Source organism: Zonotrichia albicollis, chromosome 2, assembly GCF_047830755.1.
Source record: "Zonotrichia albicollis isolate bZonAlb1 chromosome 2, bZonAlb1.hap1, whole genome shotgun sequence".
NCBI lineage: Eukaryota > Metazoa > Chordata > Aves > Passeriformes > Passerellidae > Zonotrichia > Zonotrichia albicollis.
This window is the reverse complement of record NC_133820.1, coordinates 65,383,251-65,389,570: the sequence shown is the minus strand read 5'-3', so window position 1 is coordinate 65,389,570 and position 6,320 is coordinate 65,383,251. Positions and strand designations below refer to the sequence as shown.

Genomic DNA, 6,320 nt, shown 5'->3' with positions numbered 1-6,320 from the left:
ACGGGACCTGGGCATCTGTGTGTCAGGCCCACACTGCACTCGGTGTGCAGAAATGATCTGGCTAGTGATACTTCTTTTCCTTACCTTAGAATATCCTTCAGAGAAGGCAACACTGAAAGACACAAAGTGCCTGAAGCAGTTTGCAGCACAGTGAGTCTGATTTTTTTGGCTTCAAACACAAAGGAAAAATCTGGATGAATTGCCCTCTGTGGAGGGGATGCTAACTCTGATGGCTCCTGCCCAGCACCCAGGCAAGGAGGATGCAGTCCAGCAGCCTTCCATAGTGCTGCGCTGGGCCTTTCCTGCTCCCCTGTGACCCCAGACTCCCTGCACAGCTGGCTGGGGGACACTGATCTGCCATCCATGCTGTGGGGCAGGACCACCCACAGCAAGAGCCTGGGAAAGTAGCCAGGACAATTACTCATGGCATGTATAATAGCTAAGCATGTGGAGGGCCTTGCAACTTCCTTACAGCAAGTGTCACACTCGCCTGCCCAGCACTCTCCTGCGCCATACCAGCATCTTCTTTGCCTCGCTCTTCTAGTCTGAGTTGGTAATTTTGTCTTTCTTCCTGCAGGTTCCTAAGAGAAACTGATTATTGTAGGACAAAATTTGCCTCTTGCCAATGAATGCCACATATTTTGCACCCTATAAGTGCAAATTGTCCTCTACTGACTGTGAAGAAAACTGATTTTGTTTTAGATACCTACAGCTGGCCAGGTGAGTTCAATCTGCTTAGGTTACCAGGTATTTTCCTCTGAAAATGTTTCTGTGGTGGTTTTACTTCCTAAGCTATGCTTTGGGTGGTTGCTAGGACGCTGAAAGGAAAATTTGCAGTTCTTATGGAAAACTCTGCAAGTAAGACAAAGATGCCCCTTTATATCCAAAAGCTAAATACTTAGCTCAAATCTCCAGCTATGGTCTGGCGGTGTTTTAAAAGTTCACTCTTATTTTCCAAGAACCTGATGCGGCCTGTTACAATCAGCCCTGGTGGCTCAGAGGAAGCACTTTAAAAACACTTTCACACTTCTGGACCAGAGGTGCATTTCTGGGCTGTGAAAGGGGCCAAGGGCTACAACACAGAAGCACTTGTAGGGCCGGGAAAACTGCACAGTGAAATTATGGAGATAAGAGGTGGTAGCCAACTGGCAATACAAACAGCTCTCTAACTCTGATCCTAACTAATGAGTAGACAAACCTATTAACTCCTGGATGAACAGGGTACCATGCTGGGAAATGCTGACAGCTGGAGGGAGCTGAGGCTCACTCCTCATTAGACAGTACAGATGTCAGTGATCTTGGGGGTGCCAGAGCTCAGGTCCTTCTCATTTGCTTCTGCAACACAGATGGGGTGTTATGCACATGGAAAGAATTTGGTGTGGATGGAGATTTGGGTTTTGTCCCTGTGTAGATGTTAGCAGAGATAGGAGATGGAGCTGGATGCAATATGGCAGAGGAGTGCTGTTGCTAAAGAAGTCTAAAGACAAGAGGGCCAAGTAGAAAGTTTGTGGGTCACACAGAGAGAGGAAAAAAAGCAAGATTTTTAGCATCATCTCATCATACATCTCTGATCACCTGTTTCTGGGAACTCAGGGGGGGGAAAAGAGGATAATTTTGTAAAAGCTGTAAAGAAAATAAAAAACTGTTTTAGGACAGATCATTGGATCTGTCAAGGAGAGAGTTAAAGATGTGGAAGCCTGTACAAGGGAGGAAGAAGAAAACAGATGTGTAACAAGGCACCTTTGGAATGGCATATCCAGACAATATTCTTATACCAGAGATAAGGCTAAAGGTTGAAATGAAGGAATTTTGTTTTATTGTGCTAAGTGGTCAACACAGCAGAATAATTAAAGGCTGGAGAGAAGGCATATGAGAGGGGATGAGAGTGCAAGAGTTTTGGGGTGTCCAGATAACTGCAATTGTTGACATTTATCTCCCAGAGAAGATGCAGTCTAGTTACTACTTGAACACAAGAATGGCACTGAGATTTTGGAGGCTGTGTGGACTGCAGATGTGACACATGGCAAGCTGCTATGGACACGAACAACAAACCCGTCTGAAAGCATCTTGCTAGCAGATTCCCTAATTTACAATACTCTTGAATAGATGTGACTGCAAGCTGCCTTTCTTCTAGTCTGTCAAGTCCACAACATGCACTTAAATGTCTGTGTATAATTACTCTTGGTTTTCTTGGGCTGAAGCCAGGCTAAATAGACTTGTTTCTGAGAAAAGTTGCTCACAGTCCTGCTCACAGGCTGCTTATGACTTGAGTGGTTTGGCACTATAGGAAACACGACTTCTCATGTGCTGCATCTGAAGCGTTTGTGGAGTTTCTTGACTGAGACTGAGAGGATTTTTATGTGAAGAGGGGCATCATCTGGGCATGCAGTGTGGGCATGTGTGCAAATGAGGGTTTCTGTGTTCACAGGCACATGTACACAAGACTCCTTATGTAATTCTTCCCAGAACTGCGCTGCTCATCTGCCCTGCGCAGACATGGCTGCACAGAGGCCTTTTATTGTGCTCTATAAATACTCGCCCTTGTTGTCCTGTGCCCTTGTTGTCTTGTTGGTTCAGTTTCCAAGAACTGGATGGATAACAAACCGCCTATTCTCTCTTTATCTCTTTTTTCCCCTCTTCTTGGATCTCTTGAGGTCTTTTTCTTCTCTTCAGTTTTCCAAAGAATCTAAAGCATTTTTGTGGTTCTCTCTGTAATGATACCATGTCTAGAATGCCTGGCAAACCACAAGATAGAATATGCACACATAACTGGAGTATTTGCTATAACATCACGAAAAAATGTAGTGGCATTTAACTAAATTAAAGCCATTTTTCCCAAGAGGATGTCCTATGTCAACAACTCCTTCAGCTGAAATATCTACAATCTGGCCAAGCCAAGAGCCATCCCAATGCTACCTGCTATGTTGTAACCTACCTATAATCATCATGTTTCTTGCTGCCTCTCCAAAAATTTGATTACCAACTAGTTAACAGCTATTCCAAGATAAATGTATAAATAGCATCAGTTTAGGCTTATGATGTTTTTTCCCCATAGAATCAATATTGCTATCTGAGAGCTAAGATCCTGCGCTTGAAAAACAGAATGACGTTGGAAGTTTCCATGAAGTAATTGCTCTTCACCAGTTCTTTTTGTCACTCCTCCCTTGGTGAAAATACTCATCAACCACAGGGTCCATGAGCTTATATCCCTGGTGCTTGTTCATGATTCAGCCCTGCACCAAGCCCTGTTTGAGCACCTGCAGCACTGCTGGGCTCTGATGTCCAAATAACTTCTGGTTCTTTGGAACAAGAGCAGTAAAGAATGGACAACCTGTGAGCTTGGTTCCAGAACACTGCAATGTACTTGGACACTGCAAAGGTATGTAACCAAGTTCGCAGATCCCCAAAGCCTGGATGTGTTACTCCAGTTCTCCCTGGGGCTGCTATCTCACAAACCACCACAGAAAGCATGTGTCTGATGAGTCAGAGGGATTTTCTTGCACAGAAGGAACATGAATCCAGCTCTTTTGTGTCCCACGGTGGTGCCCTAGCAACAGTAGCTTACTTTCCCTTTCTCTTTTTGCTTTACAGGTTTTAACATGCTTCTGGTTGTCCAAAAAGCCAATTGCATCTGTGCCCATGCAGTCCTTTCCCCCCACCAATTTGCCAGTGTTCTACCTTGTAACCAGCCCTGCCTCTACAGATGATCTTAGAATAAGGTATGACATACAAATCCTCTTGTTAGAAGGGAGAAAGATGTGGAGAGAAAAAAAAAGACAAAAAAAAGAGAAAGCTATGATTATCTAAGTATCTCATTTTAGCTTTGATACGATAGTACATGCATGCAATCATCTAAATTACAATTTATTCATGCATTACAGTTGAATTATATTAATCAGGAAGCAGCATATTTTTAAGCAGAGCCCTGTAATGCAGCTTCATAGATGTTTTTCCTTTGTGCTATTTAAGTGGTCTTGTGTAAGTCTTGCAGAGGAGTTCACTTTGCTCTTGTTGCAGTTCAGATAAGTTTAACAAAGAGAAAAATAACTCTCCTTTGTGTTTCAATGGATGAAAATGAACACCTCATTTCTGGGAAAGCTAAAAAAATAGTCAAACTTTCAAGAATCAAAGGAAATGAATGGAAATGGTAGGAGGAATTTAATTTTAAGCTGTTGAAACTAGGACTGTTTAGGAAGTTGATAGAATTTTGTAGCCTCAGAAAGCCTATTTAAAACAAGTACAAAAGTGCTACCAGCCCCCTCAAAATTTATTTCAGTATGAAAATCTTTCTAGTAAATAGAAATACCCAAGTACTGAAATTTAGGAAGATATATATAATTCTGTATAAATTTCAGATAACCTCTCAAATGGGATGTCCTCTGCCTGAACTTCTAAGACACTTGTAGGAGATCCCTGAAAGGTTTTATGGCCTGTTCTGGTTTGTGATTAGCTTATCTGTATGCTTCTTATCCATCCAGTAATGCATATTCAGTGAAATTTATGGGATACCCCTGCTGAGATAACAGAGAAAAGGTAACAATTGCTGGGAGGTTTCCAGGTAGTTACCAGTCACAAAGGGATGTGAAGAATATTGTCAGCTCCTGCAAGCATCTTCTGATCTGAATTCTTATGTTCCAAACTTAGGCTGACTCTCCTGGTAGAAAAGTCCTTCCCTTTTAGAAGAAATGTTATAGCCAGATACTGGACAAGTTCTCCCATTTCTGGATAAGAGTCCTTGCCCAGGTATGCCCAGGACTTCTCCACAAGTCAGTGTCAACCTTCCTGTATTATTTTAAGATACATTTGTATTATCACTTGAAACAGTGTTGGCATTTGGAACTGAGAAGGTAAGAAAGGATGCTGAAAGGAAAACATGCACTGAACAAAGATTTCCACTGAAAATGACAAGCTTTACCATTAGAGGAACTAAAGACTTCTGCAAATTTTAATTTTTAATAGACATAATTTTATGGCAAGCATCCTGTGGAACAATGAGAAGTTTTAAGGAAAAAAATTTAGTTACTGCCTGAATTGTGTATATAGCTTGGTGAACTGAAGCCACAGGTAGAGAAACAATGTACAATGCTTGGAAGTGACTTCTTCCACAATTTTAATGAAATAAAATAAATCAACCTCCTGAGAAAACGAAGTTTGTCAATTTATTCACCCAAAGATTGGCCTGAAGCTGCAGGAAGTGTTTGGGCAGCAGCAAATTAGTAATAGCACAGAGTTGTTATTTGCACCATTAGAAGAAAGAGGGTCAAGGACCGATCCTGGCCCAAAGCTAAATTGTATGTGCTGGCCTACATCTGTATGAGCCAGGGCCAGCCTTCTCTGTGGCAGATGTGTCTTGGGGAGAACTAGCTGAAACTGCCCAAAGCAAAGCCAGAGAAAGCAGGCAGCTGAACAGCATGGCCAAACACTGACACTTTTAAAATATAGTATTACACATACACCCAGAAAGCAATTGGCTTTTTTAAAATATAGTTAGTGATGTATCCAGAGGTGGTATCACCATCAGCCTCAGGTGGATTACCTCAAACCTTAGAAGGAGTTGGAAATTTCAAAATGCATCTAGGAAATCAGTTTCCTTGCAATTTAGATTCAGACACTCAATCACTGAGGCATTAATGTACCACAAACAGGGTAAAGAAGTGTCTCTGTAGCCCAGGCCACATTCCTCTCAACAGAAAAGCCTGTCTTTCATCTGTGGATGAAGTTCTTTATGGTATGTGAACTCTGACAGAGTTCTCCCTGTGTTTGCTCTTCCTTCATGAAGGGGGTATCCACAAGCTTTCAGAGAAGGCTGATGTTAGAGCTGAACAACCACAATCACTTGGTAGAGAGTGCTGGTTCCTTCTCTAAAAACCTGTGCCAAAGGACATCTTCATATGCCCATTCCTCCATTCAATGTGGAACAATGTGTTTAAAACATACAGTGTTACAATAGTTAATTAGAGTTTATGGCATTTTCATGAAAAGCAAGAAATTATGATAAATACATGAATAATGGCCTGGGAATGGATCAACTGTTTTATCATAAATGAATGTCAATGAAGTGTAATTTTCTGCTTTAGGAGGATTCCTGCACCTGGTAATATCCTTAATAAACATTAATTAAAAGGTTAATCTGTTGTAGAAATTGCTTTTCTCTGAAGCCACCTGAAATCAATTTGAACCCAATTACAAGCAGTTATCTATTGTTTATGTGGTTAAAGATTAGAGAATACATTTCTGCTTGGCAGGAGCCATCAGAGCGGGTTTTGAATGTCATGATCAGAGGTGATTCTGAATATTTGAATGCACTTTAATGAGCATAG

The 6,320-nt window shown here is 41.6% G+C and overlaps 1 long non-coding RNA gene across 1 annotated transcript; it reads left to right on the top strand.

The window, feature by feature from the left end:
• Positions 1 to 371: 371 nt before the first annotated feature.
• Positions 372 to 3,770, top strand: LOC141728337 (uncharacterized). Its single transcript, XR_012579257.1, has 3 exons — positions 372 to 720; positions 3,056 to 3,379; positions 3,592 to 3,770. It is a non-coding gene; the product is annotated as an uncharacterized LOC141728337 (long non-coding RNA).
• The last annotated feature ends 2,550 nt before the right edge of the window (positions 3,771 to 6,320 follow it).